The sequence below is a fragment of the Thalassophryne amazonica genome, chromosome 1 (assembly GCF_902500255.1).
Source record: "Thalassophryne amazonica chromosome 1, fThaAma1.1, whole genome shotgun sequence".
Lineage (NCBI taxonomy): Eukaryota > Metazoa > Chordata > Actinopteri > Batrachoidiformes > Batrachoididae > Thalassophryne > Thalassophryne amazonica.
Genome location: NC_047103.1, coordinates 65298237 through 65306943, shown reverse-complemented (window position 1 = coordinate 65306943; position 8707 = coordinate 65298237).

Here is an 8707-nt window from a genome sequence, read left to right as displayed (position 1 = left end):
GGCACATGTAGGAAGGACCTCCTGTGACATTCTGTGGTGCACCTCGGTGACCTCAGTCTTTGGCTGAAGGTGCTCTGACAGGGAAGGTGTAACGGATGGTGAGCAGTTTTCTCAGCATTCTCCTCTCCAACACCTATGACACATAATAAGTTAACACCTGTGAAATGCATTAATGCGAATTCATTTCAACTCCAGTAATATTTTTGACCCCCAGTTAACGCATGTACATCCTGTGACCCTCAGCCCACACCATAGTTTAGGACAGAAAGTGATGCTGTAGTGTGTGGATAGCAAATGGGAGCAAACCTCTTTCAGCATAAATACGAGATTGAGGCATCCTTTGATTGATCTGTATTCGATTAAGTAAACTCGAGTCACCAAATAAGTCTCTGTGTCAGCTATGTGTCATTCTTTCACTCTTTCCACATTCTCTTTCATGGAGCAGTCACAATCTCAGAGCTGCCAAGGTCAAAGTTTAAAAACACACAAAACTTCAAGTACAAGTTTTTTTTTTTTCTTTTTCTAATGAATAGCGAATGTGAGACATGACCTTACTCCCAGCCTGTCAGGTAGAGATTTCCACAGAAATTCAACAGGTTTTACTCATAGCATGCCCGTATATAGAGGGGGTTCAGGGGGTTCAACTGAACCCCCCCCCCCCCCCCGAGAATTCTGCTGATTTTTTTCTGATCTGGATATCAACGTTATGTATTTTCTTTTCATTGATAATAAGCAACAGGCACTAACTGTTACACAGCTATTATCACACACCCTCAAGTTTCAATTTCCTCTGCCAGAGTAATCCCTTAAGTGATGAAAGGGGAAACTGCTAGATAAACTTTTCCCATGGGGGTTGAGAATTTTTGCTTCCTGGTCCCTATCCTCCTCTGATATCAAACAGATTAGTAGGCTTGTATAGACACACAATTACACTTGTCTGGTTTGTAAAAACATGTTTGTATGTATAAGCTGAGAAATAAAGGGAGCTTCTCCTTCCTGTTGCAAATACTGTAAAGGTGCAAATATTTGCGTGGGATTTATTATGCGAATTTCGCGAGTTAAACAAGGTCGCCAAATTAAATACCGCTATTTTAATACATTACGTACATATACGTACATATTCATAATGTAAACGTGAATATTAATACCGCTAAATACAAGGTCTGTTAGAAAACTATCCGACCTTTTTATTTTTTGCAAAAACTATATGGATTTGAATCAGGGCTGGACTGGGGAAATTTTTCAGGCCGGGCATTTTTAACCAAGACCAGGCCACCACCAGGTATCGAAGGGGAAAAAAATTAAGCCTGCTGTGACAGTGTTTTGTTTTGTTTTTTTGGTCACTTAACCGATCAATGTGCACCAGGAGACACATACATTTTAACACTATAAGAAGCATTATGAAAAGTTCTCCCGAAATACAGTTATCATAGGCTTATCAAAAGTACGATCTATTGACAGAAGGTCACATTACATTTTAGACATAATAAGCCGTCATTTCATTCAGCCTTGTTATTTAAATTTAGAAATAGAAATTATATCAAAACATTTGTTATAGAAATACTGTAGGCTATACTATAAATAATATATCATTACTTGTGTGATACAATTCATCATATAAAGCAAGAAATGACTGGATGACTGGACCAATGACTGGATACAAAGGTTGAACTTTTGAAACTGCAATACACAAAAAGGCCACAAGATGGCCACAAGATGATCTCACTACAAGCTACAAGTAACATCAAGGATTTCTTTTATTACCAATTTGTGTTGCTAATCAACTTAGAGAATGACTCTCAATTTAAAGTAAAATGTTAGGTATGTGAAATTATGCCAGGACTTTGGAAAATACATTTTAGACAGGGACACCGTTATACCACGCCACAGCACCGCAGACTGTGCAAAACAGCATACTTCGTATGACCGACGCACGACCGTCACACAAATAGAATAAAGAATAAAGAAACAACCTGGCGGCGACAGCATGGTAGCTAGCCATGCACACCATTTGCACAGGTTACATTAGCCTAGCAATGTAACCAATGTTACGTGACTGGCAGAGTTAGCACGAACGGAAATAATATCCAACCTTAATTCATATCTGAGTGATCCAGTTAGACAGCACTTTACTTCGGACCAGAAGATCAGAATGTCTCTCTCATACACAGATGTCTGATTTATGAACATGTTAGGTTGCTGTTCATCAGTTAATAGCTGAAGTTAACCTTCACTTACCGTCATGGCCGTAGTGGTCCCCGCCTCACTTTATAGTCACCCTTTCTTGACTTCAATGAAAATATCTACTTGTTTTATAAAAAGTAAAATAAAGACCTCTTTCTTGACCTCATATTTAACTGTTGACAGCACTGTAACAGTAAAACTTGTAATTTCTAACCTACATTGTTAATAAATGTAACTATTAAATTCTTTGTAACATTTTAATTTTCTCTAAACATTTTACTTGTCAAAATTATTATTATTTTAAGTAGTATTAGTAGTTGTAGTAAAAAAGGCTTCAAAACTGGACCTTTAATCTAGGGGTGTTGTGAGGGGGGGACATCCTTGCCCCACGCCCCCATTCCATCTGGATTCGCCCCTGCTTTGGCGTTTGAGCAGAAAGAATGGATAACATTTATTTATGCAGAAAACATGACCAGATTTACAGGTCAGAAAGTTTTATTGCGTTTTCGCATCATGCGCTCCCCAGAAAGAGAGTTTAGGTGCATTTCAGTGGAAAATAGTGTTAGTTGTTGACGCGTCGCGGAGGATCAGCTGTTTTAACGGGCAGATACGGAGCGGCTCAGCTCAGCTCTAAATAAAGGAGGAAAAAAAGCATAAAAATGTCTTTGTAAAGCTCAGTACAGGTGTGCTGTTATCACCGCGCTTTAAGAGGTGAGGACGAGTCGTAACTGCTACAAAAAAAAAAAACGCGGATGAAAAGCTCACAGCTCGCTTTAAAAAAAAAAATCCGCAGGCCAGTAGGCCATCAGGCCACCGGGCAAATGCCGGTGTGCAATACTATCAGTCCAGCGGTGATTTGAATCATGTGCGCTTGCATCAGCCAAGCTTGAACCTTCCGTGTGCATGCGTGAGTTTTTTCATGCCTGTGCAACCGACAGGCAGGTACAAAGTTTGCATTAATGTTATCTTGGTTCTTCCTGGGTGGTTCTTATGGCAACTGATCCAATCCCAAGCAAGGACTATTTCTATATAAAAATGTATTTCCTAAAATGATACATTTTGGGTTTAAAATGAAATTTATGTAGCTTTTTACCCCTCGAAATCCTCAAAAAGCTTCTGCTTCGGGGGGCTTTGCCCCCCCTGAGCCCCTCATGAGGGCATTGCCCCTCGACCCCACCGGGGGCCCTCAAGGATTTGAACCCCCCCTTTCACATTCATATATACGGCCCTGCTCATAGTCATCTGTTTTGTTTTTTTTTTAATGTTTTTTTTTTTCTCCAAGTGTGCAGCCAGAGAGGGGAGTCAAAAGCACCCTGTCCTCTTGTTAGAGTAAAAGTCTACTTTTGAAGACATTTTAAAGACTTGTTTTTACATGCATACAACCATAGTATAATAATATTAATAATAATAATTCTAATAATCATAATCAGAATTAATATATTTTAACAACTAAAATGTCATTCGTTGACTATTACGCAGTGTGTGCTAGTTTTACTACTACAATTCTACTGTAAGTGGAACTGATGAGATATTTAAAAAAATGTTTACTCATTTTTTAAATAAATAAATAATGATTACAAAAATTAAAAAGCAGCTTGAACTGAAGATACAAAATATGTGATTAATTGCAATTAATCATGAGTTAACTATGGACCATCATCCAATGAATTGTGATTAGATATTTTAATTGATTGACAGCCCTAATTTTATCGCTCATAGGGGTTGAATTTAGTGTGCATGTTAAAAGCAATGTAAATACCTGTTGCTGTTTGCAGTGTAAATCTACCAAGGTGTCAGATGGTGGTAGTAGACATTCTGACAGATGCACACATTAGCAGCTGTAATGATTCCTCTGATCCTAGTCCTTATAAAACCAGTAATGGCCGATGTATGGCTTTCATCCCAAAAATATGTGTAGCCCTCACTCAAACAAAGAACGTCCTGACAATATAATTTAATTTGAGTGTAGGCCACATAACTTTACTGGAAGGAAATTCTTCACAAAATTGATCCAATGAGTCTGTTTTGTTTTGTGTGGTTTTTTTTTTAAATTGTTGTTGTTTTCATGGACAGATGACCTGGGATGAGCCAGGAGGACACTATCCATTGTCTACAGAGGGTGCTGGTGTGGCATCTCCAGTCTGGATGGCTGAATCTTGCTTCTGGATTGCCATAGACAAATTAGGACATTCTTGTAACTAACAACAGTCACTGTATTCACATTGACCAGTTTCAGGTGGGATAGAGTGACTTATGCACTGAGGTGTTTGTTGACCATAACAACTTTTCAGAACAGCAGGTGTAATTTCAGTGAGTGGCAGAATGCCTGTAAAAACAACAGTCATCAAACAGGTGTAAGGTGAACTCCTGGACACCTCATATCAAAGTGACTGAGATCCATCAGCAGTGGTGGGCACAGTTCCGATAATCCAATAACCGATAATTATCAAAGATAATGTTTTCATTATCGGATTATCATTTTAGATAACTTTAAAAACCATTATCAGACTAATTATCTTCCGATAAATTTTTGTCCAATACTTTTTAGACCGATACCGTAGTAAATAAAGCTGAACAGCTACAAATATTTATAAACCTTATAATCAGTTCAGCACCTACCTGTTAAATGTTTCGTAGCAGATGTGCAGTTCTACCCTCTGCAAAACAGAGAAGAGCTGCTTCTAGAAGAAACTGCTCTATCCTCTGCAGGCAAAGGAGAACTAATCACAAAAAACTCATTTGTATTAACCCCATACTAACACGAGGGGAATATCACCCAAGTCATCCAGAGGCATACATTTTTAACATGGTTCAACTTTTAACCAAACTAATTTCAGATGAAATTATGATTTAAATTAATGTCATGTCTGAAGTTTTATAAAGTGAAAATATCAGATATATGTTTTAATGTGCCCAGCACTGCATTATGGGTAGGATAGGGTAATCTCAGTACGTTCACGACATGAGAAATGCATTTGAAACACTCTGATCAGGCTCCACGGACAACAGCATTAAACTCTAGTGCCTAAAACTCTCGTGAATACATTTTCTGGGTTTAAAGACATTGTTATTGTGTCTGCGTTTATTAAATTCCATGCATCTTAAATGTAGCAGACACGGATTATCTGTAATTTTGTTTTGGCAAGTTTTCAAGGTCTCTACTGCCATCTACTGGCCAGTAGTGTTCATGGCAGTATTGGCCCTGAAGCTGGGCTGATATATTTTCATTCACTGTACTGGGCGACAGCTCAAACTGTACCACAGAATCGCACGGTGTAAAAGTTCAGAGCGCACGTCGATGGGAGTACGGAACCCGGGAGAGGTCACTTAAAGTGATATTTTTTTTCTGGCCATGATAATTTGTTCCCACGTTTTCCTTTAATTGAGCCCACAAATTAATAAAACATGCTCTCAAATTAATAAAACGTGCACACGTATTCCTGGCCGTGATAATTCTTGTGCACATTTTCCTTTAATTGAGGCCTCAAATTAATAAAACGTGCGCATGTTTTCCTTTTGTTCAAAATTAACTTCATAATATGACCTAAATTGTCATCCTGACAACGGGGAGACGCTTCGCCCTCAGCATCCTTTTTAATGTGCTTAAATTCCAGATGATGGGCAGCTGGAGTTCTCTATATGTCCTTGTGTGCCCAAACCATGATGATACACTCTGACCAGATCCATTTCTAATGGGGAAATGTATTACACCGTCTCCTGGTTTGTTGGCTAATAGCCAACATTTATGTGTCAAGACAATATTGAGTGCACGTTTTACAAATTGTGGCCACGTTTAAGTAGATTGTGCCCTTGTTTTACTCAAACAATGCTTAAAACATGCGCACAATATAATGAGTGCACATTCCAGCGCTCCGTAAAAATGCCTGTTTTTACAAATAAAAAAATGGAATATTTTACAAAAGCACATTTATCTGTAAACATCAACACATGACACAAGTCACATTACAGTTTTTCTCAAATGCTAAAACACATTTCACAAACGTTTCCTCCATGTCCCCCAATGTCTAAACACAACACCCTTTTCTAAAGCTACACAAACACAACCACACCTTCACACTTCAAAACTCAAACTTTCACACCAAAAGAGCAGCTCAAAGCTTTCAAAAATGTAAACACTATACATATCATTACACACTACAGCAAAACAACTGAAAACACAATGCTCAATTTGTGAGACGGTTCTTTGTTTCATAACTGCCAATGCATATTTCTAGAAACTTTACAGTAACGGATCTTCTTAAATCTCTGTACAGGATTAGGCATTTAGATTTGTGAGTTTCATATGAAGAGTATAAATCTATAGAAAATACTGCATGTACACTACTGTAACACAACTCAATGCAAAAACAGAATCTATTGCACACAACAGTACCCTTGAAAACATATTCAGGGTGTGAAGTTGTTTTATTTACTTTATTCACACCACAATCACTGTGCGGCATCATGTTTCTGAGCTGCATCGGGCCACATCACCTCATCCACATCGCAGGCTATATTCTCTCTTGCCAGGCACCGCGAGAAAAACGCCCTGGAATGGAGAATCCATCCTTGGAAGGCCTCCACTGGGATGTCAACACAGGCCAGCTCCATTGCCCTTAGGAGGTTCTCTCTAGTGTATGGATGTCTGTCATAAACCTTCCATCTCCACGATGAGAAGAACTCCTCTGTAGGGTTCAGGAAAGGCGAGTAGGGTGGCAGACAGACGTTTCAAAACTGGTTACTCTGGGGGTGAACTACTCTCTGATTTGGTTTGTTCTGTGGAAGCTGACATTGTCCCAAATGATCACATAAATGGAATGTGCGGGCACAGGATGGTGTTGGTGGCGGTCCAGGAGGATGTCTCTTAGCTCCTCTAGGAAGGTGAGGAGACGTTGGGTGTTGTAAGACCCAAGGACAGCATGCCGGTGGACAAGCCCCTCCGAACTCATGGCCGCACAAAGAGTAATATTACCCCCCCGTTGGCCAGGAACCTCAGTGATGGCTCTTTGGCCAATGATGTTACGGCCTCTTTGCCTTTGTTTCTGCAGGTTGAAGCCAGCCTCATCCAGGAAGAGGTACTCATGAGGTCTGGCCATCGCGTCCAACTGTAATATCCTCTGTGAACATGTGAAAGTGCACAGGTGTTCAGAACAACAGTCAATCAGGTAGCGCAGTATTGTCCAGAAGTACTGTAGGCCACTGAGCAACACAGTATGTCCACTAACTGTACTGTGAACATGGATGTATACTTACTTGCACATACTCGTAACGTAGGTCTTTGTGTCGCGCAGAGTTGCGCTCAACGGGAACCCTATAGACCTGTTTCATCCGCATCTTCTGGCGCCGGAGAACTCGGTCTATTGTGGCCAAGCTGACATCATCAATGCTCTCGAAGTTGACATTATCGGCAATGACTTTGTCTCTGATCTCCCGGAGTCTGATGAGGTTGTTCTCACGAACCATATCCACAATGAGGGTTTCTTGTGCCGCTGTAAATATGGCAACCCTCCCACCTCTATGTGGCATTCTTTCAACTCTAAAGAAAGGAACATGTGTTGTCAATTGACATGTTTTACAATAACAACTGATTTGGAACCAACAGACAACTTTCACAGGCTTGTAAAACTGTATTGTGACGAAGAAAGCAATAGAGTACAATACCTGTTGTGTTGTCTGAATGCCCTGATAATGGTGGCCACGGTGAACCTACTCAGGTTTGGACGGACTCTTAGTCCTGCTTCAGCCATTGTCATGCCATGGACAATGACCTGGTCAATGACTGTTACTCGCATCTCGTCCATAATGATGGTGCAAGGTTGTCTTGCTCTTCCTCCTGGACCTTCTCCTCTCCCTCCTGGACCTTCTCCTCTCCCTTGTTGGCCTGCTCCTCTTCCTCCTCTGATTTGAACTCCTCTTCCTCGTTGGCCTGCTCCTCTTCCTCTTCTGATTTGAACTCCTCTTTCTCGTTGGCCTGCTCCTCTTCCTCCTCTGATTTGAACTCCTCTTCCTCGTTGGCCAGCTCCTCTCCCTCCTCTGACTCGAATTCCTCTTCCCCTGACTCTGCCTTCATCCATTGTGTTTGTTTGGAATCTTCAGCAAACTGTGCACTCTGAACTTGCTTTTATACATGTGGTCACAGCATTGTCAACATGTGTCTTCAATTTTGAGTCGTGTGTAATGAATGACGCCAGGTGTGTTCATTGTGTTCAAATATTGCTGCAAGCATTTTGCATCACATGAGCTTTCACTTGAGAATATGAGCAGAGTTCTTTTGCAACTTGTGTTTTAGCAAGGAAAAATGTGTTTAGATTTATGAGAACGGGGGATTGTGTTTTGTGAATTGTGTCTTCATTTGAAATGTGTTTATGATATTGGCAAATGATGGCTAGATTTAGTACATGTGTTTAGACAACTGGTCATTTGGTTTAGAGGACTGGCTTTTGTGTTTTAGCATTTGAGAAAAACTGTAACGTGTTGGTTTACATAATGAATGACTGAACCAATCAGTGTTTAGCAGAGGCAC